The sequence below is a fragment of the Nannospalax galili genome, unplaced genomic scaffold (genome assembly GCF_000622305.1).
Source record: "Nannospalax galili isolate Female #2095 unplaced genomic scaffold, S.galili_v1.0 scaffold546, whole genome shotgun sequence".
NCBI lineage: Eukaryota > Metazoa > Chordata > Mammalia > Rodentia > Spalacidae > Nannospalax > Nannospalax galili.
Window position 1 is genome coordinate 329927 of NW_008355158.1, and position 16443 is coordinate 346369.

The 16443-nt window shown below is 39.2% G+C and overlaps 1 pseudogene; it reads right to left on the reverse strand.

Moving 5' to 3' along the window:
- Positions 1 to 8488: 8488 nt before the first annotated feature.
- Positions 8489 to 16443, reverse strand: part of LOC103749331 — a 15320-nt pseudogene continuing 7365 nt past the window's right edge.

Sequence of the window (16443 nt, forward strand, 5' to 3'; positions counted from 1 at the left end):
AGGGGACATGGAAACTCCCCTTCACAAAAGCAAAAAACAAAAAAAATCTTGGAATAAACCTGACCAAAGATATTAAAGAACTCTACAATGAAAATTTTAAATCCTTAAAGAAAGAGATTGAGGAAGACATTGGAAAATGGAAGGATCTCCTGTGCTCATGGATTGGGAGAATTAATATTGTGAAAATGACCATCCTACCAAAAGCCATTTAGATGCAATGCCATTCAAAATCCCCATGACACTCTCCACAGAATTAAGAAAAAAATCCTAAAATTCATATAGAAGCACAAAAGTCCCCAGATAGCCAAAGCAACCCTGAGCACTAAGAGATATCCTGGGGGGATTACTATACCAGATTTCAAACTATATTACAGAGCTATAGTCATAAAACACCATGATTCTTGCACAAAAATAAACCCATAGATCAATGGAACATAATTGAAGGCCCATGAGTACTGTGAGTACATGCAATTTCAGCCACCTGAAATTTGACAAAGGGGCCAAAAACATTCACTGAAGGAAAGACAGCATCTTTAGCAAATGGTGCTGGCAAAACTGCATCTCCCTGTAGAGTATGAAACTAGACCCTTATCTTTCACCTTGCACGAAAGTCAACTCCAAATGCATCAAAGACCTCAACGTGAAACCTGAAACCGTACATCAACTGCTCAGGAATTAAGGTAAAGAAGAAACAAGTTGGACCTCATTAAACTAAAAAGCTTCTGTACCTCAAAAGAAGCAACCAAGGAAGTAAAGAGAAAACCCACAGAGTGGGAGAAAATCCTCACCAGCAACACATCTCACAGGTTCCAGAATATATAAAGAACTCAAATAACAAAAAAATCAAGAAAGCAAGTCACCCAATTAAAAGATGGGCTAAGAATCTGAACAGAGAGTTCTCAAAAGAAGAAATAAATATGGCCGTGCCGGGGAGATGGGAGGGTGAATGAGGCTGGGGGAGTCAAGGTGCCGAGATCGGCATGGACTTACCCCAGAGAAAGGCCTGCGGGTCCTGCAGGCCCAGGGAAGCAGAGGGAGGTGAGGGTGGGGCCAGGCCCAGAAGCAGAGCTCCTGGGGCCCAGAGAAGGCACTCCCTTGGTCTAGATGAAAAGAATCAGGGAGCAGTATTGGTTCCCCAGGTGTCTGGGGCCCTAAGACAAGGAATGAGGCAGGGCCCAAACTCGAGAGATGTGCCGGGGAGATGGGAGGGTGAATGAGGCTGGGGGAGTCAAGGTACCAAGATCGGCATGGACTTACCCCAGAGAGAGGCCTGCGGGTCCTGCAGGCCCAGGGAAGCAGCAGGAGGTGAGGGCGGGGCCAGGCCCAGAAGCAGTGCTCCTGGAGACCAGAGAAGGCACTGAGTTGGTCTGGATGCAAAGGATCAGGAAGCAGTGGTGGTTCCCCAGGTGTCTGGGGCCCCAAGACAAGGAATGGGACAGGACCCAGGCTAGGAGGAGAGACCTGCGGCCAGGGAGATGGGAGGGTGAATGAGGCTGGGGGAATCAAGGTATGGAGGGCGCAATGGACTTACCCCAGAGAGAGAAGCCTGCAGGTGGGAGAGAGGCCTGCAGGTCTGAATAGAGAGTTCTCAAAAAAGAAAGAAATAAAAATTGCTAAGAAACATCTTAAAAGGTGTTCAACATCATTAGTAATTAGGCAAATGCAAATTTAAACCACTTTCATCTTACTCCAATCAGACTGGCTAAGATCAAGAGAACAAATGATACCAAATGTTGGAGAGGATGTGGGGAAAGGGGAACACTCATCCACTGCTGGTGGGGCTGCAAACTGGTTCAACCCCTATGGAAAGCAGTGTGGAGACCTCTTAAAAAACTGCAAATGAACCTCCCATTTGGCCCGGTTATACCACTCCTTGGCTTATACCCAAAGGACTCATCCTATTGTAAAGGCAATTGTACATCCATGTTTGTTGCTGCTCTTTTCACAATAGCTAAGAGATGGAAGCAGCCTGTGTCCCTCAACTGACAAGTGGTTAATGAAAATGTTTACACAATGGAGTTTTACTAAGCAATGAAGGATAAAATCATGAATGGATAGAACTAAAAACCATTATACTAAATTAAGTAACACAGACTCAGAAAAACAGCCAACTATGTTCTCCCTCATATGTGGATCCTACTATCAAACCCTTATAAGTGAGTATGTATCCAGATGTAATTGCAGGAACCAGACTAATGAAAGAGAACCAGGAAGGTAAGGGGAAAGAAAGAACCTGAGAGAAAAGAACAGTAGGAAACAGGTGTAACTAAGGTCGAAATGGATAAAAATGAGGTCATTTAAATGGAAGGGGGAGGGAAGGCTATACATGGAACTTTGGGAATAATGGGAAAGAAGAAACTCAAAAGAGGTGGGACCATAGGAGATAGGTATTATCAAGGGAGAAATGAGGGAAATGGGGGCACTCGTACACATAAAATAAAAATAATAAATAAAATATTTTTTTAAATGTTGGTGAATCTTACATGGACAGAGGATGTTTTCTGTTGAATACTGTTCCATGTCCATACCTACCAAAGCAGCAGAACGCTCTAAGAAAGCTCTTTGTAATCTTACAGACTCATTGCACACATTCACGACTTATTTTTAGGAAGATATTTTTCGTGAGTATATAAATTCTTATGTAACACCGGAAGCCAGGAAAAGGTAATGGATACATGGAGGTAAAGAAAAAGAAACAAGCAGAAAGGAGGATAGAAGGAACAGGTGTTACCAGGAGGGAGGTGTGTTAAGTGGGAGTATTTGGCAGGGAGGAGAAGAAGGAGGGACATGCAAGGGACCATGGTTGGATGGTATTGGGAGGAGGGTGGGGATAATGGGGCACTGTGACTAGGCAGGGAGGAGGGAGACTGGATGGGAGAAAAAAGAGCAGAGATGAATGAATCTTGGGGGGCTAGGAAATCTAGAGGGATGAGTGATGGTCTCAAAACCCTATGAGAAATGTTCATACAATGCCTGAACATTAATGGGAGCTGCTTGGCAAGAAGCACAGTGCCAGACAGAAGAGACCTTCCTTAGAGTGATTGGTGAAGGTGGTCTAGGAGGCTTCCAAAATAACACAGGTTATCACCAAACTTCTTGGTTAACTCCCAGAACTAGTAGGTAAAACCCTACTGTTGAGGACAGGACATACTTAGGGTACAGGACTTGAAACAATGGAGCAGAACTGACCTGAAAGCCTTCTAACTGAAGTTTAGCTATCATAATGCTAGATGGTGATTTGCAAACTTCCAAGGGAGAAAACCAATCAATGGTCCAACCCAGCCCTAAAACCTAATAATCATAATAACCAGCATGGCAAACTACCTCTACTGGTGCAGTAGTGGCAGTGTTATCTGGGAGGCAACCAACAGTTATCTAATTGGACTTAAAGCCCTCTCAATGGGAGGAAACTTATGGGTGGCACTGTAAACTCAGCCAGATACAGGGTAGGAGTTGACATAGATCCCAGAGAAAACTCTATCTCTTTCATATCTCAAGACATATGAAACTTATTACTATATGCTAAATATCAATCCTTATATTTACAGGCAAGCATACCATACAGCACTCATCAAAGAATCTTCTTTTTGTAACTGAAGAATTGCACATCTAGTCAGACACAGAGAACACACATCTGAGAGATGCCCAGTACTAGGTGACACATCTACAATTGAACTTCTACAACTAAGTCTCATGGAACATAGCAGAATAAGGGTAGAGAAAAAACTAATACATCCCTTGACTCTCACCAGTAAAGCTCCCTTATGCAACAGAGGGAGATGCACACAGAAGGCCACAACTGGCCATGTTTTAAAGAAGAGACTGTAGAGTGTAGGATAGGGCTCCTGTATGGAACCTCATTCACCCACCACTCAGGGACCACTGTGGAAGAGGGGGTGGAAAGATTGTAAGAGCCAGGGCTGGTTCATGATCACTGGGAAGCAGAGGCTTCCAGGCCACTGGAAGCTTGCACATGTGAACTTGTGGCAATGGTGGCATCGATCCATGCCAACTCAATTAACATGGGCCCAAAGGGGAGGAGGAGAGAAATAGTAGAAATAGGTGGCAGGGCCAGCACTAGACAGAGCTGTTCAAGACTGATTGCTGCTGGGTGAGAGTATGACTTACATATGACCACTAGATGGGCTGACTAGTCTCCAGTGGATGCATTTACATTGAAGAGCATTTGGCTACAAATGCCTGAATGACTAGGACTTAACATGCATACCAGAATACATGAGATTCAGTGGGGGATGGTGGAGGCATGGGTCGGGGAGGGAATCTAAATTTGATTAAGAACTATTGTATGAAATTACAAGAGCACAATAAAAATATATTAAAAAGTAGGAAAGCAATGCATAAAACATGATGCATTGTAAGTATAAGTGAAGATGTCTTTTCAGAGAGTATTCTACAGTGCACCTTTTTCCCCCCTAACTACAATTAGATTTTGAATCAAGTAAACAGTAAATCTTCTCATTCAGTTAATAAAATTTTAGCTTTTGTCTTTAAAATAGATGGAGTGTCTCCATCTGTTACAAAGTCCCATAACTGATGAAAATAAAGACAATAAGTGACTTTGTGGTGCCTACCCCCAGTAGCTACAACTACAATGCAACCCCTATGCCTAAGGCTCAGGGAAAATCAAGGAAGAGGGGAATAAATTGGGGTAAAGTTTAAGTGGGGAGGGGCATCAGAGTGGAAGGAAGAGGAAGGTATGGGGTGAAAGATAAATAACATTAATGATGTTTTCAAAAAGCTGTCTCACCAACCCCCCACCCCATCCAGAGACCCAAGTGAGCTCTCTGAGATGCCAGGGTCACACAGTCTAATGAGGATTGACAAAACCAACATGATACATTCTATTTGGGTTTTAGCATGGTTTACAGCATCCAGAAAAGGGTGACTTCAAAGGAATGAACTCCTACATTTTCTACATTTTGACTAAGCTTTAAGATTTGAGCCACCAATGCTGCGAAAGGGTGACTTCAAAGGAATGAACTACATTTTCTACATTTTGACTAAGCTTTAAGATTTGAGCCACCAATGCTGCTCATGGGGGCCAGTGCCGTTCTGGCAGTCCACCAGCTGTCCAAGGGCTCTATTCCAAAATGGCAACTACCCCTGCCCTTTTTCCCAGAGTGTCTCAGCGTGTCTCTAGATCCTCCCCCACTGAGTCTCTGGGAGTTCAGTTGTATTTTGATCTTATTCAAATCCCCTCCCCATCTCCTTTCAGTTCCACCCTTACCTCCCTACACCCCCAATTTCATGTCTTCTCTCTCTATATATAATATACATACACATGTAAAGGCCTATTGAGTCCAATTTACATTCCCCATATACTCATGGATGTGGTCCATCACCTATAACATGGACTCAGAATAAGGGAGAGACCTGACTTTCCTCTCTAGGCAGCTATCAATTGCCAATAATTCTATCCATCAGAATAAAACTTTTTCTTTCTAAAAATATTTTATTGATTTCTTGAGAATTTCATACAATGTATTTTGATAATATTCAGACCCCCTCCCCCATCTCCCTCTCTCCACCTTACTAACTCCCAAATTCATGTCCTCTATTAATATTACTTTTTTAAGGCCTGGTGTTGGATAAGCTTGTCCTCTGAGTGGCAAGCCAGACTAATAAGCAATGAATAGATGCCCTCCTCTCTAGCTTCTCACCACCTGCTCCAATCACCTCAAAGTAAATGGACTATGAGACTCTCTGTAGGAGGGAAGGAGCAGAGGAAAACAGTCACCCCTCCCACCCAATCAGTTGGCCTTACTTCATGAGGGGGAAGGACAGGGGAAGCCAGGGAGAGGGAAAGCACTTCACCATCTTGGACTGCCAACAGCGGGTCTGGAAGCTGCAGCTGAAATGTTGGGAAAAAAAGTCCAAGGGTGCTCATACACCATCATATGCTCTGTTAGCAGATCCAATAAATCCTGTGGTTCTTTAAACTCTAGTTTGGGGGAATAGTGTCTTGGTTTGTCATAAGGACAGTGGGAGGAGGAGGCCGTGCTGGGAGCCTGGAAGCCACATGCCTCCCAGGAGTAAATTTAACTTACACCTATGAAGTCTAATTTGTGTCCCCAAATGCTCTTGGGTATGGGTCCATCCCCTGGAGCCTGCTCAACCTACCTAACACCACACCTTGTAGAAAACTGACTCTTCCTTTCCCAGAAGCTATCAATTATCAATAATTCCTTAGCTAAGGCTGAGGGCTTGTGCCTACTTCCCCCATCCATGCTAGAATTGTGTTTGGTGTGGGTTTGTGCAGATCCTGTGCACGCTGTCACAAGATCTGTGAGTTCGTATCTGTAACTTCTCTGTTGTATCTGGAAAACATGGTTTCCTTGTATTCATCCGTTATCTCTGGCTCCTACAGTCTTTCTGTCTCCTCTTCAGTGACACTTCTTGAGCCTTTGGGGATGGCTGTGCTACCAGTGTCTCATTTAAAGCTGATCTTTCCACAGCCTTATTCTTTATACATTGACCAACTGTGGGTCTTTGTGCTAGTTACTACCTGCTGTAAAAAGAAGTTTCTCTGATGAGAGTTGAGAGAGGCACTCATCTATGGGTATAACAAGCAGTCATTAGGAGTTGGATTAATGCTATAGGTTCTCCCCTATGGCCTATGACTTGTCTAGCCACAGGTTCTTGGCCCAAATAACAGTGCCAAGTATGATTCACATCTTGTGAAATGGATCTTAAATCCAATTAAAAAGTGGTTTACTATACCCATAACAATGCCATTATTGTACCAGTGGGCATATCTTGCTAGGCCAATCATAGTTCAAAGAGTTCACAAATGGGTAAGATAGATGATTACTTTTTTCTTCTGGTATTATGCACAGCACCTTACAGCACTATGAAAGCTAGTCAGTAGAAGTGAATCTTCAAGTTCAGTACCAGCTTGATTTCTCCATGCCTATTCTATGACTCATATATGTCTTCAGTAATGAGGTCCTACAATCAAGTTCTGATGGGCTACCAAGAGCAATGGCAATAGCCAGTATTGCTTGAGAATCCTTGGGAACTCCTTTTGTTGACAACCTCAAAAGAGGGAGTCCATTCATGGCATTGAGATTTTTATTTGCTAGCCTGTGGTATCTGATAGAAGCATTATCACCCCATTATAGGGGAACCCCATTTAAACTCTTTATAAGTGCATATGTATACATTTTAAGAAACTTACATAGTAGTAGGTTCCCATGTAACTGTTACCAAAGGCCTTTCATGTTAGTCATCCCTCCTCACACTTATTCTCCACCCTCCCACCTGCCAACCACTCTACCATTCCTATTCCACTATTCCCTTGTGGTTTGAATGAGAATGCATCCCATAGGCTCTGAGTATGTGGACATTTTGTTTTGTCTTTTTGAGACAGGGTCTCCCTGTAGCCCCAGCTGACCTGGAACTCACTATGTAGACCAGGCTGGCCTTGAACTCACAGAAATCCACCTGCCTCTGCCTCCCAAGTGCTGGGATTAAATGTGTGTGCTACCACACCCGGCATATTTATCCCCAGTTAGTGGCACTGTTTTGGGAGGTTTCAGAAAGTGTAGCCTTGTTAGAGGAAGCATGTCACTAGAGGAGGGCTTTAATAGTTCTTAAGCTTTTCCAGGTTTATATTCTCTCTCTGCTTCCAGTGCCTGCTTGAAGATGTGATTACTAGGCTTTCTGTTCCATCCACCTTTGCCGCCATGCCTCCTCCACCATTACGAAATTTTACCCCTGGCACTGTAAGTTCAAATAAATTCTTCTTTCTATAAGTAATGTAATTAAGATCATGATAAAAATGTACTGCATTTTAAAAATTATTAAGTTCATTGCACACCTTTGCCGCCATGCCTCCTCCACCATTACGAACCTTTACCCCTGGCACTGTAAGTTCAAATAAATTCTTCCTTCTATAAGTAATGTAATAAGATCATGATAAAAATGTACTGCATTTTAAAAATTATTAAGTTCATTGCAGATTGGGTTAATAAGATATCTCTTTACTTTTTATGAAAAAAAATCTTACGAATGAGGAAATAGTTATATAAACCCTGTACCCCACAACAAAATGCATATTAAGGTTAGGTCCTTAGAACATTTTCAAAGTAATAAAGGAAAACAAGAAATAGACTCGCCTAGGTTTAATATAACCGTTGACTTCAGGACAGAGTACTGACAATTTTAGAGTGTGATCATGTGACCTGGAAGAAAGGAAAATAATATTTATTAAACAAATTAATTTGCCAAGTTGTTTCTTACAAAGCAGTTGATGTCACTGTCAGTTCATATGTTTGGCATCTCTCAGTCTCAAGTGCCATCATCACTTGAAGAGACATATTGGGAGCTAAGAGGATTTTTCTTTGGAGCCCAGGATTCATGGGAACTCTCATTCTTTTGCTATTATAAAATTAGCGTCACCTTTGTGTATGAAATGTGTGTTACTTTTTCTTGCAACAGATTCTTCTCCTAAAAATTCATAATTAACTCATGAATCAAGCTTCATGTTCTTAAATGTAACCTGACTCACAACAGCATCCAAGGATTCTTCTCTCAGCTGTTTGTCAAGAAAATGGGAGATTTTCATCATGGTGCTTCTGAGGTCCTGAACGTCATGGGTATAGGAAATTATTGAGCTCATGAACGATGTATGAGCTGTAGCCAAACATGAATCATGTAGAACAAAATTAACTCTTGAAATGCAATGAGGTTTCCACACAGGAAAGTTAATGAATACAATTTATTATATGAACAGAATGAAGAAAATTTGATATGGTTATCTAAAATGATGTAGGAAAGGTGTTTACAAAACTCAGCATCTTTTCATGACATAAATGCTTAATAAACTAGCAATAGAAAGTAACTACTTGAACACAAATGAAACATACTTGAAATACTTATATCTGACATCATACTCTTGAAGAAACTGGAAATTTTTTATCTGATATTTGGAGTAAACCCAATTTTACTAGTCCTATATCACACTAAAAATCTAGTCACAGTAACTAGGGAGTGAAATGTAAAAAATAGTCTCTATTGGTATGTAACTCAGACATGTATACAGAGAAATCCTAATAAGGAGTGAGAACTAGGAAAACCAACAAAGAAATTGAACAAAATTACATAATGCAAAGTCAAATAACACATGAATTCAGTTAAATTTCTACATATTAACAATGTATTGTGTTTTCAAAAATATTAAAATTAAAAATAATTGTAACTGTGTGTGGTAGTGCATGCCTTTGATCTGAGCACTGGGGAGGCAGATCTCTGTGAGTTTAAGGCCAGCCTGCTCTACATAGTGAGTTATAGATGAGCCAGAGCTACATAGCAAGACCCTGCCTCAAAGCAAAATAAAACAAACAAATCAAAATTATTATAACCCATGCTAAAAGTACAATAATCTCATGAATCACTGTAGGAAGTGGATGAGAGATTTACTACCTAAAACAAGCCAAGGTAATAAAAATAAATAAATAAAACAGTATCCTATATTCATGAATTAGAAGGCAGTGGTTGTAATATAATATGGAAAGTGATCCTCAGATTCAGTAAATTTCTTTTCAAAATTTCAGTGATGTATTGGCTAGAACAGAAAAATCATTCACAAAATACGGGCAGAATCCAGCCAGATTTAAACACCACACAGTGCTGGAGAGATGGCTCAGTGGTTAAGAGCACTGGCTGCTCTAGCAGAATAGCTGAGTTTGGTTCCCAGCACCCACATGGAGGTTGATAACGATCCATAACTCCAGTTTCAGAGGATTTAATGCCCTCTCCTTGCTTCCACGGACATTGCAGGCACATGAATGCCTCACATACTTGCAAGCAAAACACATTCATACACATTAAAAAATAAATAACATCATTACAAAAAAATCACAGAAATTAAAATATGTGGTAATAGTATAAATATAGAAATACGAACCGATATAATAGAATAGAATAGAATAGAATAGAATAGAATAGAATAGGAGTTATCAGAAAACAGCTCTCACATGTATAATCAAAAGAATTTTAACCTGAGTGCCAAGAACACTGAATGGAGAAATGAAAGCATTTTAAAATATGATAAGGTAAATTGAATATTAACATGTAAAAGAATAAAGTCAGATCCTAACTTTTGCCATATATAAGATAGGTCATATGTAATACGAAATAAATGTAAAAGTCAAAACTGTGACCTCCTTTTATAGAAAGACATAGGGGGAGGCTGATCACTAAGAATACATACCTTCCCTTACATGTGGATGAGCTATCCATCGTAACTATGGTACAGGTCACAACACAGAAACACAAAACATATGAAAAACCAAGGCAGCATAAGTCTCCCCAAATTTGATAATGCTTCAATAATTGAATCCAGATGTAATGAAATGGCAGATAAGGAATACAAATCTAATTTTTAAAATGATCAGTGATGTCAGAGAAGATACAAATATACAATTGACAGAGCTGTAGAGATGGCTCAGTGGTTAAGAGCATTGTCTGCTCTTCCAGAGGACCCAGGTTCTGTTCCAAGCACCCACATGGTGGCTAACTCCAGTTCCAGGGAATCTGACATCCTCTTCTGAGCTCAGCAGGCATTGCATGACACAGGTATACGTATATACATACATACATACATACATACATATAAAATAGAAATAAGTATTAAAAACAAATATACAATTGAATGAATAAAAGAAGATGTATAATTTGCACAAGAAATTTAGGTAGAGATTCTGAAATACACAGAGGTAGTAGAAATGAAGTCTTTAATAAAAAGCTTAGTAGAATGCAATGTCAGTGATCTACATTGAGCAGGAGAAACAATATGAGGGCTTAAAGGCAAGGTCATTTTTATTCCATTCAAATAGTAATTTTAATAGAAAGCTTGATAACACTAAAGACCAGTGAGACAGATTAACAGGCTTAACTTTTAAAGTACAAGTATAGAAGAGGGCTCAGAATTCAGGATAATGATACAGGAAAATTATTAAGTAGAAATATAGCAGAAAAATTTAAGAACCTAGGGAAACATATGGACCTCTAGACATAGGAGGCTTTGAGAAGCCTCAGTAGAGATAAGAAAAGTTCTCTACACATCACATACAATAACAACACCCACCACAGAGAGCAGAAGATTGAATGCTGCAAGTCAGAAGTGCTAAGTTACACTTGCAAAATTAACACTATCAAAATAAGGCAATACTTCTCAGCAGAAACTCCAAAGCCATGAAATTTGAATCCCTGAAACAAAATAACTGTCAAAAGTACAGTATGCAAATACAACAAAGTTATATTTTAATATGGAAGATGAAGAAAATACCTTCCATGATCAGCACAAACCAAAGCACCTCATGTTCATGGCAGCATTGCAGAAGTCGCTTGAAGCTGCTCAACAGGGGAGAAAGATGCCCACACCAGAGGCCCCAAAGACACTCAAGCAATACTGGCCATTTCCCCTACTCTTGGATACCCACCAGAACTTCACAGTAAGAACCTATTGCTGGGCTGGAGAGATGGCTCAGAGGTTAAGAGCACGGGCTGCTCTTGCAGAGGACACAGGTTCGAATCCCAGCACCCATATGGTGGCTAATACCCATCCTTAACTCCATCTTTAACACCAGTTCCAGGGGATTTGATGCCCTCTTCTGACCTCCACAGGCATTGCACAACACAGGTGCACTTACACACATGCAGGCAATACATTCATACACATAAAATGAATAAAAATAAAATAAAACCTATTGCTGAAGAAACTACATATATGAGCTGTGGAACAGAAAAGGAGAAATCAAGCTGATGCTGTCTTTAAAGCTTCATCTCTACTGATTAGCTTTCATAGTGCTGGAAGGTGCATGATACCTGAGAAGAAAATTAATCACCAGTATTACCCAGCTGTGAATCCTGTGATCTACAAAAACAACTGACCTGGCAAGGTATACCCACTGGTGTAATAGTGGCACAAATATTATGGGAGTAACCAATGACTTTCTAATTGGATTTAAGGCCTGCTTCATAAAATAGAGCCTCTACCTGATGTTGATATCAGGCTGAGGAATCTGAGGCTAGATAGGTCACAGTCCATAGGGGAATAGTACATTATAAGTATTGTCAGTTATGTGTTTGGACTCTGGTAAGGAAAGACATTTCTGAGACTATACATTACACAATCAATTTTCTTTCTGTGTACACTGACATCTAATTTTCCAGACTCACACGCACTAAGTATTTCTGTGTATCTAATTTTTATGTAATGAAATGTGAGTTGGAATGATGCTTGGCTCTTCATGACATGATCTAAAAGCAAAAGAATTCAGTTGCCAGATATGAAAACACAAATACCCAGTCTGGACTGTCTCTTGAGAGGCAAACTTTGGTTTAATTTATAAAATAATTTACAAAACATAATCTACAATATAATCTAATCTTGCACACTCAATGAGATAAAAGCAATTTCCTAGCAATTATGTCCTGTGTTTTAATAGGGTACAATATAAGAAAAAGTAATCTCTCACTTCAGTATGTGTACATATAAGACATATATCCACATAGGTGTGAATGCATATTAAAATTAGTATGTATACACAATCATATATGTATATATCCTACTTATGCTCTAGATATGCCTTTCACATATACATTTTATGTATATGTATATATTATTCTTACAAAGAGAAAAGGAAATGGCATAAAAACCAATAATACCTGTTTTCAAACACTTATAATTACTTATACATAACAAAATAGTATAATTATATAAAGCTGAGAAAAATAGAAGCTGAATAAAATTTTAAAAATGAAAAAGTTAATAAAATAAAGACAAATTGAGGAAAAGGTCCCCAATAATAAAAAGTGTGGGACAAAGGAAATCTCACTAGAAGTATCTATAAATATATGGGAATATGGAAAGGATCAAATATTGTTAGCCTAGTAAGGTAGCAGAGCTCTAAGAAGCAAAATAAAGACTAATAATAATGAACAGTGGCCAAAATATCAGAAATAAAACAGCAAAATTGTAAGTCACTACCTATTCATCAAGGAGATAGTTAATGTTTTTAGGGATGTCACCTCTGTTATCAATAAATGTGCAGAATCCTCTGCAGTGGGTTGACTTTCTGTGTCCTGTGGGGGATATCCAGAAGAAGCAAGCATAGAGCACTAGGTAACATTGCAAAGAGAAAACAGGGAAGGGTCCAAAAATTGCCCCGACTTTGATGGGACCCTAATTTCTTAAGAACATGGGGAATTTTTCCTAGAAAGGAGTTTAAAGCTGGAAACTTAAATTGACCAAGATCTATCTTCCCTCAACAAGTGTAAAGATTCTTTAATTATAATGTGGTAAAATGTAAAAAAATTATTTGAAAGTCTCACTTTCAAATTAAGTACTTAAATCAAATCTGACTTTCAATAAAATCTATTGTAAAAATTTATTACATTTATTTGTGTGTATATGTGCATGTGCACTCATGCCATATATGTGGGAAGATGACTTGCAGGCATGTAGATGTCAGAGGACAACTTGCTTCCACCTTACGGGTTCCAGGGATTGAACTGAGGTTTTCAGGCTTTGAGACAAATGCCTCTACCCACTGAGCCAGCTCACCACAAACATTGATTTTACCTGTTCTGGTCTAGTCCACTTATATTCACTATTTTTCTTTACAAACCACAAGCTGGAATGATATTCTATTTTTTAACTTTTACAAAAATTTTATTGAGAATTTCATACATGCATATAAGGTGTTTTGATCAAATCCATGCCTACTACCTCCCCTCCAACATGGAATGATATTCTTAAAGCATCAATTCTATTCCAGTGTTTTCCTCCTTTTAATTTCTAATGCACTTCTTACTAAATTCAGGATTAATGAAGTCACTAACATTTATATAGCCTACAAATCTTTTATAATCTGGCTTTTAACAAAACCCTTCCCTATTAACTCTGCATCACTAACCCTTCCCTTGTCCTTCAAATTCTTCCCTTAGGTCTTCAAAGTTGCCTTGTGCCTCACTGCTTCTAAGAATTTGCTCATCCTGTTTCATCAGCTTAAAAATCTCTTCCACCTCTTTGTTTTCTTAACCTGTGTGTTATCGCCTCACATTTCCTATATTACCCTTTTCAGAAAACAATACCTATCACCTTCTGCTACATCTAATACCATTATTAAATATACATATGCTGACATTGTATTTAGGCTTTTCTTTAAGGACCACACATCAGTTCTGAACATATGATCCTCTTTGTAACCCACATATATATGCTGTTTTATAGTTATTGTTTGCTAGTTTTAATAGACGAATGACTTGCTTGAAAGAATCTGCAATTGTTATGTTCAGTTAATGACACTATTCACGGAATAGAGCATCACATGTTCTCTCTCACACTTGAGGAAGAAGTTCACTTGAAAGTCAGGATTCTAATGACTACTGACTGAAAGGGAAGAAGGGGCTGTCTCAGGAGATAGTTCAGATGTTCTGCAAGCACAAGGACATGAGTTTGATCCTCAAAACCTATATGAAAAAGTCGGGCATGGTGGTACACATTTATAATTTCTGCATTGGTAAAGTGGAGACAGGAAGAGTCCCAGGGCTTGCTGGCCAGTCAGCCTACCGTACTTGACGATATACAGGCCAGTGAGAGAAAAAAGCAGACAGAGCCTGAGGAACAACACCCAAGCTTGTCCTCTGGCCCCATACAAACACACACACATATACATAAGAACACCTGCATACATGTATGTACCCACAGAGAGAAAACAGGTCTACACACACACACACACACACACACACACACACACACACACACAAAGTCTTACTTGACGATATACAGGCCAGTGAGAGAAAAAAGCAGACAGAGCCCGAGGAACAACACCCAAGCTTGTCCTCTGGCCCCATACAAACACACACACATATACATAAGAACACCTGCATACATGTATGTACCCACAGAGAGAAAACAGGTCTACACACACACACACACACACACACACACACACACACACACACAAAGTAGAACCCTTCATTATAATAAATACGTACTGAAAGCTTGTATGGAAGGTACAGCAAATCTCATTCATATGTGAAATCACTATGTTTTAGTAAAAACTAAAACTTGATTGCTACTCTAGATATTTGAAAGGTGTCTTTTCTGTTGCTGGTGGTTACACAAGAAGGCATCAGTAAATATGACTGTGTGCAATAAGGAGAACCCTGGTGAAGACAGTAAATAAAGAACAGTCAGGAAACTTGAATCCCTCCCTCACAACAAAAAAAGCCTGAGTTACATAGTTAAGTCTGAAGAGCATATTTTTTATTCTAAGAGAGGCAATGATTTAAAGGAGTAGTTTTTGAACAATAACCTTGTCATCTTACCTTCTTCATATCTTCAAAGCTCATAAACAGAATATTGAATTCATGTTTGTATTCACACCAGCCTTTTATGTGATCAAGCCAATGGTTTGCCACCACTGTGTGAAAATTAACAAGGAAGAGGTAAAGATGTTGTGCATCGAACATCAGTTCTATTCTTTGTTTTCTGGTTTAGAATCTTCAGAAGTATGAACAAGCCTCCCACAAATGGACATCTACATCACTGGTTTAAAATAGCTGTTGCTTTGGAGAACAGCTATGTGATTTTCATAGAAGTATGCCTACGCAAATTTGAAACTGTTCTTGGAGAAAATAGAGAAGTCATTGAGTGAAAGACCAATTTGATGTGCAATTGTAATTACTTCTATGTATTCTGTTGTGCATCATGGCCCACTCTATTATTTTATGTGTATGAGCATTTTGCGTGCATGTGTATAAGTGTGCCCCATGCATGTAATGCCCACAGAGGTCAGAAGAAGGCATCAGATTCCTTAAGAACTGGAGTTACAGTTGGTTGTCAGTCACCATATGGGTGCTGTGAACTGAACCCAGGTCCTCTGCAAGAGCAGCCAGTGTTCTAAACTGCTAAGTCACCTTTCTAGCCCCAACAGTCTCTTATAGTATGTTCCCTACATGTAAGAACTTAAGCTAAATTGCAGCATTACTTCATAAACATGTTGCCATATAAATAAATTTTTAGTTACCTGTTCCATCTATAAACTTTTGCATAAATTGTTCAATGGTATCTATATGTTTTATTGAGGCCACCATTTCCAGAAAGAAAATGTATGAGATCAAAATATCTTTAGGATTTCTCTAGCTATAAAGAATATGCAGGGAATATGAAATGACTGGTAATAATTCTTGGTTATTCTTACAATTTTAATAGCTATACCACATTTCATTAAGACATTATAATTATGTTCATATAGTCTATTGGTCATAAAAATTTAGATAGAGGGGTCCCTGAGATGGCTTATAAGGTAAAAGTACTTGCTACAGAAACCTGGAGACCTGAGTTTGATCCTTGGATCACATAAAACTTCATGCCCACATTCACACAGCATTATCACACACACAGTAATA